The following is a 12,331-nucleotide window of genomic DNA, read 5'->3' on the forward strand; positions in this document are numbered from 1 at the left end:
TACTATGTTTTAATATGTAGCTGTGCTTCACCTCTTCATTATTTTCCTCTTTAATGATCTTTATTTTCCTTGCCCACTTATACTTTCTTATGAAGTTTAATATAATTTAGTTAAAATGTGCAGAACTATGTTGTTGGAATTTCTTTCAATTTATTAAATAATTTGGGGGGGAATTGACATTTTTGTAATACATGTTATGGCTTTCCTTGCTAGGAACATTATATGCTTCATATTTTATTTGTACCTGTTCCCTCAGGAAATAGTTGTTTGATAAAGATACATGTTTCATCGTATTTATTTTATTGTCTTTTATGTTGTATGGTTATTCTGAACAGTTTTTTTTATTATTGCCAATATATAGGAATTATATTAATTTTTGCATATGTGTTTTTCTACTAGTTGTCTAAGTAGATACTGAAGTTTACATTACTTGGCAATTTACTATTATTTTCTGAGAGAGTGGTGGAGGAGAAAAATCCTACTATGTGAAAATAATGATAATTTTGCCTCTTCCTAATTTCCCCAATTTCCAGACACTGGTGAATGATAGGAATGCAAGGGGCATCCTCGTTTTGGCCTGTGCAAAGCATCACTGAAACAGTACAGACTACGGAGCCTCCATTTTGAATTCACATCCCTTGTGGGGTTTTAAAATAATACCTATGTTTGGTTCCCATTGATCATCATTTAATCTCTAAGTCAAGCATTTCTTATTCTCAACGTTTCCTTTCACATTTCTCTATCTCTAAAGAAATTACATGTTTTTACCTCTACCGGTTCGAAAAATATAAACTTAGGGTTTTTTTCTTTCTTTAGTGGCTACCGTTAGTGTTTCTAAGACCTGAGTTCAATCTATTGTCCTCTTATTACCAATGTCAAAAATTAACTCTCAGCTGTGATGAAGGATTGGGAACTTATCTCTCCTCCCCGCCCCTGAAATAATTTCTAAACATTTTAATGTAATCTGGGATTTTTAAAGCCCGATGGTAATGATAATGAAGATGATAATTTATAATACTTTGTTTTCCAAGGATATTTTGATCTTTACTTTTAATTTCAGAATCGTATTTACAATTGTATAGATTTAATTCTGTGGTTATATCGGGAGGTCCCCATGCTGAGTTCTGTGTTCATGTCCCCATTGGGCTCCCTGTGTCGTACACAGCTTGTTCAGGGAGATTGGGGAGGTGGTTTTCTTCCTGAATTCTTCATACCTGAGAAATGGTCTCGCTGCTTTTTGCACATGAAATCGACTTGCGTGGGGTGGGCCTCCGTAGCTTAGCACTGTGCACCCTCGGAGTGCGGGGCCCACGCGTCCCTGTCCTTTTGGGCCACGGTGACGAAGCTGAGGACAGCTTCCGCTTTGCTTATTTATCTGCATTTTTGCACTTAACGCCTGAAAGTTTGTAGGAGTATTTTTCCCTATGCTTGAAATGTAATCCACAAGTGCATGTGTAGGAGTATGTCTCTTTCCTTTATTTTTTTCCCCAAATACTTAGTAAGCTTTTGTGAAATTTCAGTTCTCGGAAGGTGCACGCTTCATGTTTTTACCCTTCAGGCACATAATGTTGTTTCTCTTTTAAAATCTATTCGGTCTTTAATTTGCACTCAGGAAAGTGTCTCAAGCTTGTCTTCCAAACCGTGAATGATGTTTCTGTTTTGTCAGTTGGGCTCGTTCTTGCTTTAATGAAGATTTAAATTCTGCTGCTTCATCTTGGTTTCTTTGTGGCCCTCCCTTATTCCCCACCCGCAACCTTTGCGTTTCTGCCGGATTCTTACCTGGGTCCGTTTGATGGTGTTCTTCGTCTTCGCTCCGTTTTCCTTTCCCTGGTGCCTGTGGAGTGTATGTCTCACGCACTGTCACTGGGAGCACAGGGCAGGCCCTTGTGGGGACGTGGTTCTCCGCTGCAGAGGCCGCCTGGTAGTCTGCCTTTCTCTCCGTCTGGGACAGATTTCTCTGCTGCGGGAGGACAGCTCCACAGACGCCCTGCCGCTTTCTTTTCTCATTGCTCATCTTGATCAAGAAGGGAGACCAGGAGCCTGGAGTTCTCGCCCCCCCTTCCTGTCCCCTTTGGGACTGTCACGGCACTTTCCCCTCTTCCAGGGGCTGGCGGACACCTGCTGGTGTTGCCTTTCTGGGCTGCAGAAGGTTGACCTGTTCTTCCTGTAAATACTCAGAGAAGCATGTGTTTGTGGGTACTTTCAAGAGTAAAGTCCATTTTTCTTCCCTTTTCTAACACTGTGCATGAAAAATTCACCCCCTGAAATACACAGTTCTTCTTCTTCCCCCTTCTTTCTACGGCAGTTTTTTTTCATTCCAAACTGTGTTGCATTTTTGGTCGCCGCAGCCCCCAGATGGCTGCAGAGACCTGCACCAGACGCTGCTCCAGGGCCCTTGCCCCATCTGCAACGCAGGAGAAAGCAATTTGTATGTCTTCCTGACTTGTCAAACAGCATTTTTGACTATTGGAAACATTTACAGAGTTTTATTTGTCTTCTTGACATGCATGGTACCATCATAATTGTCATAATTAATTCAAAAGAAAAAACTTTTAGAAGGATGTTTCGTGAGATCAGCCATGCACAGGGCATTCTGAATCTTGTTTTGTCCTGGGGATCTATGTTTGTGATTTATATTTCCCTGTGTGTTTAGAGAGTTATTCTAGTCTTTCTAGTGTTCTTGCGTGGAATGTGACCATATCTCGAAAGGGCAGTGAGAAAGAGAGAGGGCTGTGGGTGAGGCTGGATAAGTATTACTAAAAAGGGTTACTGGGTTTTCAGGGACGGTCCTTATTGTCCTGTTAGCCGAGAACCACGTGAAGAAAATAGTACGAGTGTCACACGTGGCATAACCTTTTCTGTAGCCAAGGGGAAGTAGCAGAGCCTTACTTAGTCTGGAAATCACTGACGCTCCCAGAGGACGAGTTTGTCCCTTGCTTTAGGGCTGGAATAGTCCTTGGTAGTTGAAAGCCCCTGACCGCCCTGAAGGCAGGGATTCAGGAAGCTGGAGGTGAGCGTGACCTCGAGCCTGGGCACCAAGTCCATTGTTTTTCCTAAATCAGCAACTCTCCCCGGATCATTTCGCACAGTGCTGGCACGTGGCAGGTGCCCAGAGCGAGTGGCTGTGGTGACAGCCATGTGTGCGGTTCACCAGGACTGGGGCTCGCCGTCCTCGGGCTCGGTGTCCAGGCCCCCATCCGGGCGCGTGGATCCTACGATGCTGTCACTTCGGGGTCAGAGGTTCACCAGGCCCCTCTCAGGCTGCTGCTCTACCCCAGGGTAGGGCGGGGCGGGGGGTGAGGGGTGCAGAGCCCCTGGCCTTGCACGTGGACCACGGCGAGCGAGAATGGAAGCTTCCTGGCTCACTGCTCAGAGGCGCGCTCCTCTGGTTCGGTGGCTCCCGCCTTTCCTGCCTGCTGTCCAGGAGCACCATCGAGATGCTTTCACCAACTCGGCGGTGATACAGACGGCAGCGCGAGCCACTTCTCAGAGGTGGATCCCTAGTTGTGCTGTCCGTCGGCGTGGTGGGCAGAGGGGCCCCCAGAGCGCCCTCCCCCTGGTCCCTGGGACACGTGGACCCTGTCAGCTACGGGCGATGCACACGAGGGTCCCCCGCATCCTTCAGACGAGCTCTCGTCCCAGCACGTGCTTCATGTCAGCCCCTGGTTGTACTTGTTTACTTACGTCTGCTGGGGACCCTGTATTCTTCTCCGTTTCTGTTTGGTTGTTGCTGTTGTTTGAGGACTACTTACCGCGTGCCTGGCACCGTCCTAGATGCTTTACCCGCAGTCTCAGTGGATTCTCACAGTAACTCGCCCTACGTAGAAGGGGAGTCTTCTGACACGGTTCTGTGCTGACCCCTCTGTGTTTCCTCGGCTCCTCCTTAACTGAGTAATTTGAAGGTAGAGACTTGCGGTTTGTGGGGGAGAGTGAGTTCCCTGGAAGACGTGGGGGCCCTGCCCCTCTGCGGGACGCGCTCCTTGGTGCTGCAGACAGGAGCGCGCGGTGGGGTCCTGGCGCGGCGGCGTGCGGGGTGGACAAGCGGCGGCCCGCTCTCTGGCTTCTTGGCCCCGAGAGTTCCCGCCAGGGCCATCGTGAGCCCCTGGGTGCCCCGTGCCGCCTCCACACAGCCAGCCAGGCTGCGGGCAGGGGTGCCTTCCCTCTCTGGCCCTCCTGCCACCGGCGTGGGACTGCCCTTCCGAAGGCGTCTGCTGCGGGCCCAGGGATGCCGCTGCCGCAGTCCTCGGTTCTCCTGCCGTCCGGCCTCCCCTGGGGCGGGGCCTGCACGGCCCGAGCCGCGCGAGTCCAGGGTCCAGGCGCCCTGCCTGTCCCGCGGCACTCGGGGCAAACCTTAGCACACGAGCTGCGATTCGGGCCCTGACAAGCAGGGCAGAGAACTCGGAGAGACGGCGGAAGAACAGCAAGGAACACTTACAAGCAGTAAGTAATTTCAGAGGGCGGGCGTGTTGGTGGTGGAGTGATAACTACACTCTGGTGCCCGAAGGCTTCCCATGCCTGGAACTTCCTCCTGCCACCCTCTGGCTTCTCGCCATCCGGGGTCATGTCATCTCCTTTTGGAGGCCACTCACCGTGTGTGACAATGAATATCTGAGTTTCAGGCAGGAAGGCCAGCAACTCTCTTTCCTCATCCAACTGTTAACGTATGCAACAGTTATTTACCAAGTGTCTGTTGTGTGACAAACAGGATGCTGTATGTTCTTTTGACAACAGGAAACCATTTAAAGTTGAAAAGCAGGGGCATGTTGAGGAGGTCTTCTTTTTCAGGAGGACCGCGTTGGCTGCTGTGTAGGGGATGGCGGGCAGGGCGGTGAGGCGCAGACAGACAGACGGGAGGCGGCGACCGCGGAGGAGCGAGAGAGAGATGGGGGCTTGAGCCAGGCGGAAGCAGAGACGGCGAAGGAGGGACCAGCCGCAACCCGCCCCAGGAGGAGTGACGGGCCCGGTGGCCAGCTGGGCAGAGCCCTTCCTGCGCACCCTCACTCCCCCGTGTCCATCCAGGAGTTCACTCGGGGGCCTCCTTGCATGGACGGCTGAGGTTAGAAAGACCTAGAGCCAAGAGGAGGGGTCAGGCACGCCTTCCGGCTGGGTTTCTGAGGAAATCGCTGGAGGGTTGGATTTAGAGAAGAGATCCCAGCGAGCAGAGTGAGGAGAAAGAGGCTTGGCCGCCGGGGGGCTCGTGAAAAGGAGGCCCAGGTCAGGCCCGGTGAGAAGCCCCCTGACGTCCGTAGCGGGGGAGGGCATTTGTCCTTCCACTCGCGGCCCCCCTTGCATCCCTGGGCCGCTCTGACGGTGCCTTCTGTACGACTCGGCTGAGCCCCACGCAGAGCAGGTGGTCAGTCACCGCCCAGTAGATGCTCCTTTCTGCCCTGGTGCTTTCGCTTCTGCTGGGCCCTCTCCCAGGGGGCTGCACCTTCGCCAGCGCGAATCGGGCTCGACATCGTGGTTCAGTTCAGCGCCGTCTTCCCCAGGAAGCGTTCGCGGCACCCCGGCCCCACCAGCGGCTCTCCCTGTGCTCTCGTGGCACCGGTTGTCTGCGGTGCTGGGCCTGAACCGAACCTGCCGCCCAGCCCCTGTAAGGCATCGGAGGCAGGGAGCGCGGCCTTAGGCGTGTCCACGTCCCCAGCAGCAGACGCCCGCGCGCACGTGCTGGGGGCTCGGTGAGGGGTGAGCTAAAGTTTGGAGAATCGGAGAAATGGCGCTGAGCCCGATTTACCCTGTGGTGGGTTGCAGAGCACGGCCCCAGATCCCTTGCATTTGGCCACGCGTGCCCCGTTGCAGTGAAATTTGGCCAATCTCCTCATCAGGAGGTAGGGGCTATTTCCCTACCCTTGGATTCTCGGCTGGCTCGTGACCTCCTTTGACAGGGAAAATGTAGTGGACATGACAAATTGCAGCTTCTGGGGCTATGCCCTAAGAGACCTCGCAGCTTCTTTTTTTTTTAAACAGACTTGGTTTTATTTTTTTTATTTTTATTATTTTATTTAATTTATTTATTTTTGGCTGCGTTGGGTCTTCGTTGCTGCACGCGGGCTTTCTCTAGATGCGGCGAGCAGGGGCTACTCTTCGTTGCGGTGCGTGGGCTTCTCGTTGCGGTGGCTTCTCTTGTTGTGGAGCATGGGCTCTAGGCACGTGGGTTTCAGTAGTTGTGATGCGTGGGCTCAGTAGTTGTGGCTCACGGGCTCAGTAGCTGTGGCATGTGGGCTCTAGAGCACAGGCTCAGTAGTTGTGGCGCATGGGCTTCGTTGCTCCTTGGCATGTGGGATCTTCCTGGACCAGGGCTCGAACCCGTGTTCCCTGCAGTGGCAGGTGGATTCTTAACCACTGTGCCACCAGGGAAACCCAGCCTCGCAGCTTCTGCCTTCATCCTCCTGATGTACCGCCCAAGACCCCCGTGAGGAGGCGGTCTGGCCTGCTAGAAGACGAGTCACCGCGAGGAGGAGAGCTGAGGCGGCCCAGCCAACAGCCATTGCCAACCACCAGATGCGATCAGTCCGGCCAGCCCTCCGGCTGGACACGGCCATCTGAGGGAGCCTAGGGCAGGCCAGCCCAGACCCGCCAGCCCACCCACATTATGGAAAATAATAGGTTCTTCTCAGCCACTGAGTGTTGGGGATGGGTTGTTATGTAGCAAACCCGAACAGACGCAGTTGTCTTGACCCTGAGGAGGAGGGTGACCCCGACAAGCTGATGAGCTCGACCACGTGGGCTTCCCGAGAACAGTGGGAAGCTGACATTGCTGGCTTTCTGGTAGCCTCTCTCCCGCCAGCTGAGGCACAGCTGGACCGGAAGCCTACGGTTTGGGGCCACGTGTCCCCCAGGATGACGCCGGCTGCAGGTGAGGCGGTGAGCAGGATGGAGGTGAGGAGCGTGGCTGACGGTTGCTGGGGGGCTCCGTGGTGGACTCGGCACTCTGCAGAGCTGGCCGGGGGCGGGGGCTCCGGGAGGCGCCCCCCTGCCGGACGTGGTCAGCCCCCTGCGGCCTGGAGTGTCCTCCCACCCAGAGGTGAGGCCTGGACGCCGTGGGTGCAGGCTGACTGCTTTGGCTGGGGGAGGAGGGCGTGTGGTGCCCGCTCTTCCCCCTCGGCCCCGCCCACGGGTTCAGGCAGGTCCCGAGAGAGACCGCAGGTTCTCCACTCTCGGAAGCAATTCACGTCTTTACAGCCAATTAATGGGCTGATGAGATTAGCAGCGGCCTCGAGTGATGCGAAGGTTCATTTCCACCCGGCAAACACTCAGGAACACGTGAGGCGGAGTGCTCACCGGAGGCCCAAGGGTGGACGAGACCCTGGAGTTCAGGCCTGTTAGGGGAGAGTTCGTCTGTTCTGCTCAGTTAGTCCCATCGTATGAAAAGTGGAGATGAATACGTGTAGGTTTAAAAATGTGTCTGAGTGTATATGCATTGACGCAGAGCGGCCTTTTCCAGAACAGATTAGGTTCTGACCCGTGGCTGCACCTGACTCTGGAGCCCAAAGCGTCAGAAGAGTCCAGTGCGATGGATGAGCTAAAGGAACAGGTCAAAGGTCAGAGGTCGCAGGAAATTACAGGAACTTGAGACTCAAGGGTGAGGGAAAGCCAGGTCCCCAAGTAGCCAGGTTGAGGCCGCTGAGGGGGGCAGCTCACCTTTACGGGAAGAAGGTGCGGACTTGGCTCAGCTACTGGCCTGGGAATCGAGAGCTGAAAACAAAGGCTCTTCTGTCTCGTGTGCTGCTGGGGTCTGGTTAGAGCTGGAGGGTTCCAGCGTAAACCAGTGCTAGGGTAAACGAGAACGCCTGGCCACATGTCATCAGTCGGGGCGCCCACTGTGTCTGCCACCTGGTGCCAGGACACCAGCTTATAGGATGAGGGCCCGGGGCTCCTCAGGGCATGGGCACCCATGGCCGAGGTCCGCCAGACCAGTGAGGAAATCCTTCAGGCTGGGAGGGACGGCTGACTTTGGAAAACCCCTCGCCCTCCCTCTGCGGGCTGCTGGGGGGCCCAGTAGGGGGGCCTTGCTGGGCGGGGCGTGGTGCCCTCTCTCCCCGCCCACCCGCGGTCAGAGTTGCCTCTCCCAGCTGGGGGCCGGCCCGCCTGCTAGCAGGTGAGGCCACCTGCCCTCGGCTGCCTTTTCTCTGTGTTTCGGGGCAACGGGGCTGGTCCCTTAGTGCCGGCCGACTCCCACGAGCCCTTTTCTAATTCCTCCCTGTATCCATTTCCCGGGGCTCCTGTGACCACTAACAGGGACTCCCACGGCAGGGAGCTGTTGTCCCGCAGCCTGGAGCCTGGAGGTCCAGCACCGCGCGTCAGCGGGGGGCTCCTTCCTCTCTTCTGCCAGCTTCTGGCGCTGCCGACGAACCTTGGTGTCCTTGGCTCCATCCCTGCCTCTGTCTCCACACGGCCTCTCTGTGTGTCTGGTCTCCTCTCCTCATAAGGGCAGCAGTCACACTGGATCAGGAGCCCGTCCTCCTCCAGGGTGACCTCATCTTAACTCATCACGTTGGCATCAACCCTGTCTCCGAATGAGACCATGCTCACAGGTACTGGGAGGGACGCTAGCCAACCCAGAACGCCTGATAAATGCTCTTCCCAGGCTGTTGCTTCAGTCCAGTGAGCCTAAGGGCCCCCCTGGGACTGGCTGCCGCCCTGTGACATAGGCTGGGCGGGTTGGGGGACCGGATGCAGAAGGTAAAGGGTGGTGGGCGCACACCCACTCTGTCCTCGCTTCCTGCCGTTGCTCCCCGGCACCTCCGTCAGAGCTGTGCTCAGCTCCCTCCGACTGCATCCAGTCCTGCATTTACAAGCTTCTCCCTTAACTGCACGTTCTCCTGCTGCCACTCTGGCCATACGGTGTCAGTCAGTGAGAGTGCCGATTGGAAGCAGTATTTTCTACTGAGATGAACCAACTACTTAGAGCGGGGAGTACGTAGGTGGGGAGAAGCAAACTCCCAAGGTCTGCATCTCACACAGGTAACAGCTAGCCCCCAGGTTTGCAGCAACAGTAGCTAAGGCAACTAAATTGCTCAACCAGAGAAGCCACCAAATGTCAGGATTAACACAGTAACGGTTTATTCCTGGTGGGGCAGCTCTCCAGGTGGGGAGTCAAGGATTCAGGCCCTTTCTGTCTTGGGCTCCACTGTCCTCCACATGTTGTTTCTAAGGCCCGGGACATGGTCTACACCCCAGCCAACCAGAAAGGGGACAGAGAGCTTGGGAGGTGCAAGTCACTTCTTTCATGTTCTGCTGTACCTGCGACGTGCAAGGTCCAGCAGGAGATACGGTGCTAAACAGGGCAGGTGGAGCCCTGCCCTCACGGAGCTCGTAGTCTTCCTGGGTTTGTGTCACCACTAACCCAGTCACCTGAGCCAAAGTTCCAGGCATCAGCCCACTTTTCTCTCAGTTTGGTTTCCAGCTAGGATTTCTATACCCAGCCCAAATCTCAATCAAGACGGACGCTCAATTCAATGTATTCTTCCTCGATAGCTCCTACATCTTCTCTTTGCCACCTGCCGCCAGAACTACCACAGCAGCCTCCCAGCTGACCCTGCCCCTTGTGTGGACTGTCTTCCACCCTTGCACCACGTTACCCACAGAGCGATTCTGGTAAACAGTACATCAGATTGTGGTGTGGCTTCATATACAGTCGTCTTCCAGTGCTTACCGCGTGAGTCCAAATCCCTTACGTAGAACGCGAGATGCTCTGGGATCAGGCCTCTGTCACTTTCTCCATCCCTGCCCCTCAACAACCCCCCTCACCCCTCTCTTCCTGACCTGTGCACATCATGCCTATTCCCACCGAACCACGTGAAGTCTCCTGGATGTGCCACGTTGTTCCTTATCTCTGTGTCCTTGAAGAGAACATGGTTTCTTCCTCTTACCCTCTTGGTGAACTCCAGTGAATTGTTTACTTTTATTTTAGCTTTATGTTTTTATCAAATATTAAACACACATTCAGTTAAAAGCTAAGTCATCCTCCAGTATGTGCACAAAGCCCAGAGGTCTCTTGTCCTCCTCATTCATCTCTCCTCGGAGACAGCCACTTTCAACCCTTCTCTGGTTCTTTTGGTATTTATCTCCACATTTCTCAGTAAAAGTGCTTAGATTGCCACTTCCTGAGATTTCAATTTTAGGCATTTATTTGTTGAGTTCTTACTGTGAAAAAGTGAATTAGCTTTCCTTCAGCATATGGTATCCTCTCACTCTTATAGTACAAATTTATTTTAGATGTTTTTACATTACTATAACTATGTAAATTTTATTCACAGTTGAGAAATGCAGTATATCATGATTACTTTTCCTTTCCTGCACGAGTTAACAACTGTCTTTTTACAACCCAAATTCTTCCTAATTATCCAAATCCCTCAATTCTTGCAGGTATGCCCAATATTTCATCATTTTCATCCTGTTGAAGAATCTCTTGTTGAGGCTGTAACCTCTCCTAATCTGGACTTGTTTCCAGTTTCTCCTGTGGCACGGGACCCCCTGGGATGCCACCTTGTCATCATCTGGAGGTTCCCTTTGCCTTCCTCTCATGCTGAATCCCTTGTTTCCTGGACCTCTTGTTTTCCTCTCTCCTGATTCACTCCCTCTTTTTGTTGGAGCACTTCCTTCAGTAGATTTCTGATAAAGTGTATGTGAGAGGTAAATTTTTTACAACTTATATGTCTGCAAATAATCTTTTTTTATACTCATTTTTTTAATAGTTTTAAATTTATTTATTTATTTCGTTTTGGCTGTGTTGGGTCTTCGTTTCTGTGCGAGGGCTTTCTCTAGTTGTGGCAAGTGGGAGCCACTCTTCATCGCGGCGTGCGGGCCTCTCACTATCGCGGCCTCTCTTGTTGCGGAGCACAGGCTCCAGATGCACAGGCTCAGTAGTTGTGGCTCACGGGCCTAATTGCTCCACGGCACGTGGGATCCTCCCAGACCATGGCTCGAACCCATGTCCCCTGCATCGGCAGGCAGATTCTCAACCACTGCGCCACCAGGGAAGCCCTATACTCATTTTTGAGTTGAGATTTTGGCTTGATATAGACGTCCCGGCTGGAAACAGTTTTCATCCAGGATTCTGAAGGCCTGTGTCTACTGTGGTCCAGCTTCCTTGGTTGCTGTTGAGAAAGCTGACGTTACTCTGACCCTTGTTCCTTCTCCGCTCTGTTCTGGAACTCCGTAACGCTGCCCTGGGACGCAGGCCTTTCTCATCCATTGTCCTGGGTACCTGGTGGGCTTCTGCGATTTGGAAACTCATGCCGTGGGAATTTCCTGCAATTATTTGCTGGGTGATTCCCTCCTCTCTGTTTTCTCTGTTACCTCTTTCTAATAGAAACTCCTTCTGTTTGGACATGGGCCTCCTGGACTAATGCTGTAATGTTCAGTTCTTTCCTTCCTATTTTGTTTCCTTGTGTTTTTACTCTACTTTCTGGAAGGCTTACTGCATTTTATAATCCAGTCTTACTTATGAGCTTTTCATTTCTGACATCATATATTTAATTTCAGTTTTTGTGCTCTGAATGATCCCCTTTGTATAACTTTGCTCTTCTTATTTGTCAATGGAATATCATCTCTTACCTCTCTAAAGATATTAAAGTTTCTATAAAGTTTGCTTCTTCTTGTATGGTCTTTGATTTATGGAAATGAATGTTTTCCTGCTGGTTCAATGGTTTTAATCTCTGTATTTCACATCAGAGCCTCTGCACATGTGTCTGATAATCCTTGGTTCTGGCTCATATTTAAGACCGGAGGCACTAAAGGCCGATCGGAAGCTGCAGGTGTGTGTGGGGCGGGGTTGATGATTATGGGATTCAGTGTAGGGAGGGAACTATGCCTTTAATTCAGGAGGGAACTATGCCTTTAAGTTGGGAAATGTTAATGTTAGTATCTCTAGTCTAGGTCTTTTTTTGTTGCCCGCTCATGTGGCCTACCCTCCTGTCTCGACCGTAGAAGGCTGGGCAGCTCGCATTCTGAGACCCTACAGGGGCGGGAGCTGGGGGTGTAAATGTTTGCTTAGTTCCCTGTCTTGAGCGTGGCTTCCCTACACACAGCTGTACTGCGGTCTCCTGCTTTGCTCGCTCCAGGGGATGTGGTTTTCCCCCAGCCTGTCCCCTTCTAAAGGAGACTTTCAACCAATCTGCCTGCTTTTTTTAAAAATTATTTATTTATTTATTTATTTATTTATTTATCTGTTGGGTCTTCATTGTGGTGTGCAGGATTCTCTTTGTGGTGGCTTCTCTCGTTGTGGAGCATGGCCTCTAGGCTTGCGGGCTTCAGTAGTTGTGGCACGCGGGCTCAGTAGTTGTGGCTCACGGGCTCTAGAGCACAGGCTCAGTAGTTGTGGCGCACG

The 12,331-nt window shown here is 52.4% G+C and overlaps 1 long non-coding RNA gene across 2 annotated transcripts in view; it reads left to right on the top strand.

The window, feature by feature from the left end:
• Positions 1-12,331, top strand: part of LOC309615514 — a 35,084-nt gene that overhangs the window by 12,603 nt on the left and 10,150 nt on the right. The window contains exon 3 of one of the 2 annotated variants that reach the window (XR_014236898.1): positions 534-3,234. The exons of the other annotated variant lie outside the window; for it this stretch is intronic. This is a non-coding gene — a long non-coding RNA (uncharacterized lncRNA). Of the gene's footprint in view, positions 1-533; positions 3,235-12,331 lie in introns of those variants that run through there. 2 annotated transcript variants of the gene reach the window in all.

The sequence above is a fragment of the Balaenoptera borealis genome, assembly GCF_965194805.1.
Source record: "Balaenoptera borealis genome assembly, chromosome: 18".
Lineage (NCBI taxonomy): Eukaryota > Metazoa > Chordata > Mammalia > Artiodactyla > Balaenopteridae > Balaenoptera > Balaenoptera borealis.